The sequence below is a fragment of the Argentina silus genome, assembly GCF_951799395.1.
Source record: "Argentina silus genome assembly, chromosome: 6".
NCBI lineage: Eukaryota > Metazoa > Chordata > Actinopteri > Argentiniformes > Argentinidae > Argentina > Argentina silus.
This window is the reverse complement of record NC_139660.1, coordinates 13,398,953-13,404,249: the sequence shown is the minus strand read 5'-3', so window position 1 is coordinate 13,404,249 and position 5,297 is coordinate 13,398,953.

Genomic DNA, 5,297 nt, shown 5'->3' with positions numbered 1-5,297 from the left:
GATCATCTGTCATGCCAGGTCAGTTTAGGTTTTTCCTTCCAAGCAGTAAAGGGTAAGGTATGGTAAGAATGGCCCTAGGGTTAGGGTCAGATTTAGATTTCCACCCTGTGTATCTGTGTGTGTGTGTGTGTGTGTGTCTTTTTGTGTGAGTGAGAGGGGGGGCTCGCATTTGAGTTCCAGCTGCTAACAAAACCAGGGTTACATTAAAGTACGCAGTGTATTAGGAAATTATGCTCCTTTTGTTTCTGAATATTATGGGACAAAGTCAATAGTAGGAAATTAGCCTACATTTGTTATCAGCTGCCAATCAATCTTTACTGAAACCAGTTTGATATGGAAATACACATTTAGAAATGAAAGGCTCTAATCTTTACGCTAGTTCCTTAGAAAATATTTGCAAATTACAATTACAGTTTGTCTTGATTGCTAAAACACTTTTAATGAAACTGGGGACCACTTGATCTCCATCATAACCTAATGAGCACAACAGTATTCTTTTTTTGCAAAACAGTAATTTCTCATTGCTTTCAGACACAATGCAAATGTTAAGCCCATTTTTGCAAAACAGTAAACACAACTCTCACAACAAAAGACACAAAACTCAGTTGAGTAAATCATGTCAAACAAAATGAAAACATTTGGTCACATTTGATACAACTTACTCCCTTGAATGTGAACCTCTTCTGCACGTGTGCAAAACATCTTTGCACAATTGTTCAATCAGAATGTAGCCTGTACAGGTTACACGTTATTATTATGGGGGAAAAGGAACCCCTTCAGAGAAGGCCTAACAACGCAGTCAATTTCCCAATTAACATGAAGGGTATGACTGGTCTGTTCAACCGCAAGGCGCTGCAGAAGGTGGTGCGGACAGCTGAGCGCATCAGTGGATGTGAGTTTCCCTCCATCCAGGATATATAGAACAAAAGATGTGTCAGCAAAGCCCAGGGGATCATCAGGGACCCCAGCCACCCCAACCTGTTTAAACTGATGCCGTCCAAAAGACGGAGCCTCCTCCGGAGCCTCAGGGCCAAAACTCAGAGGCTCACCAACAGCTACTTCCCCCAGACCATCAGGCTCATGAACAAGCCTACCTCAAACTGTTGATTTTACCCCCAGCACACCCACAGAATGGACTTCACTAGCACACAGTCACTTTAAACAAACACCTCTTACAGATGTGAATAAGATCTAAAAGCTGCATTGTGTGGTGATGTCACTCCCTGAAGATTTATAAGCCCAATGTCACTCAATAGTGGCAAGATAGCTTTTTTTTTTACTGTCAGATGACGTAGGTGTAGAGACCTAGGTTTGGAGACCAAGTTAGAACCCTGATACAGATAGCAGGGGATCATTATTTTTCTTTAAATGAGCGTCATGCTTATTTAGCAAAACATACCTTACCTTAATTATCAAAACTTTTATCAAAATATTTAAAATATCTTAAATAGTGAATATACGTTTCTTGTCAATATGTTTGTATTTTTTGATTCAGTAACTGACAGAGTTTGGCTTATGCTTTATGGTCTGTCAAAACAGAAATTGGTCGAAACAGAAAGAAGTTGGTTTGCCCAAAATCAGTAGACTTCCACGCTTTGCATCCTAGTATATGCTTATTATGCTTGTTAATCAATTGTGAGGTGTGCGGTTATAGGAAAATAAACAGCTTTGAGTTGATCAAAAGCAACAATACTCAAATAGGTTGTGGCATTCAAGCGATGATTGGGTCCAAAGTGTGCCAAGAAAACATTCCCCTCACCATTACACCACCTCCACCACGAGAAGGTGTACAGGTGTTTCTAATAAAGTGCTCAGTGAGTGTATATTGCTTGCTTGTGTAGGCCGCCGCTTAGGCTATAGTAAAAAAATAAAGCTATGCATTACATCTAGTCCACCAAAACATATACATTATTTACCTTAAGTTTTAACAAACGTTCAAAGAGTTTGAGAATAATATTTATTTATTCTGCACTGCATTAAAAAAAATCCCATACAGACATGCGCCGGTGTTTCTTACCTTCAAAGCCGTCAACGAGGGCAAAATTCTTGTTCTGTCAATTTCTCAGGGGAAATGAAGTACATGACGTCAGATAGGGGAGGTACTGAGGGGGGTTTGCCACTTGATTAGCATATTGCAAACAGGACTATCCGGCTGATGCTGTTGGTTGAATGAATAAGTATCAGTATCAATCATCTTGTATCAGTATAACACTGTGAAAAAGTGCCACAGTAATCTACAGTGAAGTACTATGATAAACTAAGAAAACATCTTAATAGGTAGATTTTGATGACACAGTATACATTGGATACATTCAACAGGAAATACAGTACCACACCTTTTAATTCCATGTCATTTATTTAATTCATTTCACATGAAGTTCCACGAGAATGCCTACAAGCAGTTTGTCATGTGGAACTGGGGCCCATTCCTGCTTGTGCAGTCTGTCAAATAACATAATAGCCCCTGACCCCCTGAAACAGGAAAAACTGGTGGATGAGGTATGCTTTGTGCTTTAAATCCTACTTTTAGTGAGTTGGATTTGTGAGTCTGCATAGCTCAATATTTTACCGTACTGTATGCTGAACCGCTCTGCTGTATGCAGACCGCTTCAATTGTGTCATAGTCCTTGAATCCAGTGTAAAACATGATGAGCTTTGGATCACACTGAAAACGCAGAAGAGAAATGGTCTCTTCACATCTAATTTTCTTCTGCAAGGAGAGTACATCTCCTGATGTACTGCCTCCAGTTGCTCCTCCAAAGGCAGGGGCTGGTACATGTAGTCATGGTCTAGGTGTGGTGCTTCTCCAACCTGGTGGGAACTGCAACATGTAACTGTTATAGGATATTTGTGTTGTAGTGGAGATTCTGCTGGCAGAACTTAAAGTTAGATTGGTGGTAGGGTTATATGGTCAGGGATAAAGATCTGCTGGCCTAATATCCACTGCTCTTTTATTAGCATACCTTAGAGTTGCAGGTGAAAAGAAGAGTATACTAGCTTAGCATCAAGAGAAAAGGGATATTTAATCCGTTTTTAATTTGCACACAACATTGTTTATGCTGTTCATTTTCACATAGGGGTCAGGTAAATTGCATGCTAGCCAAAACCAGCAAAATAGAAGGTTTAGGCAACACAGAGGCAGGAATATAAACTTTCTTTCATTGTTATCAGATACAAGACTTATTTTTATGTAAATGAATCCCACCCCTCATCATACCCCTCTTTTATGTGACCAGTCTCACTATAAAATAAAGGACAACAAATATTGATCACAAACTATTTATGACCTTGTCCACCATTACCTCATTGCCTTCCTTCAGCAGAGAGATAATGCCTGACTGCTTTGTGATCTCTTTGTCGGATATTGAACCAGTATAGAGGTTGCTAACAAAGCTCACTTCACCAGACAGGGATATGCCAACAAATTATGTTGGTGTCATGGTGCTCTGAGTTGAGAACCTTAGAGCTTGGTGTTTGAACTGTGCAGTCCAGAATCCCTCAAGGGCAGGGTAAAGTGTTCACAAAACAATGGGGCATAAATCTACTGTTGCTCTATTAGGCCATGTTGGTAAAGAGCAGAGAATGAAGTAGAACTGGTCAACTGGGGGCTTTACTTTAAATCCTGTTTGTCTGCATAGCTTCATATTTGTACCTGAGGTGCGTGCCAAAACCTTTCACCACTCCTTTTCAATACCACACCCACTCACTCCTATGCCGGAATTATCTGAAGGAGATGAGTGGAGGAAAATAACTGGGGAGTAGTGGTGAGAATAAGGACATCCTACCTACTTCAGCATCATATGTTGCGACGACAATTACTGATGATCGCAAACCAATCACAGAGCTTTCAGAGATGGCAGCATTTAGAAAGAAAATGTTATTCATATTAATAAAATGTGTTAAAATGCAATGAATGTTAGCATTCAAAATCAAAGTGAAATGTGTACATTTGGGTAGGCCAAAACTGAAATACGAAATTGAAGAATGCACATTTTTAATTAGCTGTCTTTTGTTGTGATGATACATCTTCTGATGCAAAGCCAGGGCACATCATCAGTGATGTATCCTGAGATCATTGGGTGTTTCGGGTCTCTCGAACATCAGACACCCTCCCTCAGGTGACCCAGCTGATGTTGATCAGGCCTCAGCTTGTGCCCTGGCAGCTCATCCACAGATCCGCTCTCTTTATCCAGAGCCACCTAGAGGCTTTCTCTGCCGCCTCTGTGCTGTTGAAGATGGCTCTCCTCCTCCTTTCACCTGTGATGCCGAGTGCAGTGTAGGCCCTGCAGAGGGACTGTCCGGCAAAGCCCCTCTGCACCCTACCTCCACAGGCAAGCACCTTGCCTTCCAGCCTTGTCTGTGGCAGTCGCTGACTAGGGTCCTGGTACTTCTCCCTCTTCTGCACAAAGGCCTCCTCAATCCGCTCTTCCCATGGCACGGTGAGCTCCAGCATGACAACATTCTTTGTTGCCTCTGACACCAGAATGATGTCAGGTCTGAGGGTGGTCTTGACGCCATGCTGGGGGAACTTGAGTCTGAGGTATCTGGCATTTCCTCAAATAGTAACTAGGAAGTTTTTCTGGGCCAAAAGGTTTTAAGTTCTTGACTGGCCAAGTCAATCTTCAGATTTAAATCCAATTGAACATTGAATTTCCTGAGGCAAAAAGAGCTAAAAACAAACACCAACTGAAGATAACTGCAGTACAGGCCTGATAGAGCATCACCAGAGAAGACACCCAGCGTCTGGTGGGGTCAATGGGTCGCAGACTTCAGGCAGTTATTGCATGCAAAGGATTGCCGAGCAAATACTAAATGTGAGTGCTTGATTTGGACATTATATGAATCTGTCCCATTATTGTCCCTGGAGTACACCTGTGAACAATTATATATATCAAATACATGTATGCACCTATGCTGCTTGCATATGTTTCCACTGATATTTGACAGGCTAAATCTGTAATAACAGTTGAATAAACTGTCAACACACCAGCGGACTTGATTTTAGAATCCTATTATGAGTGACTACTGAATTTGATCAAAGTAAGAAACTGCAATTTAAATGTGTGCACCAGTGCAAAGGGATATTGTTTAGATCTATATATTTGCATTCTAGAAGTGTTGCTGAGTAGAGTGGTACCAGAGATTAATTTAAGTATTTGAAAAATAGTTTTGTACAGTCCATTATATGTGTCCTACACAGTGCAGATGGGGCACTTTTAGGTGTATGGCCGGAGTGAAGAGCCAACATTTGCTAAGACAATGCTTTAGACTCAAACTCACCTGTTATGCATTCTAGA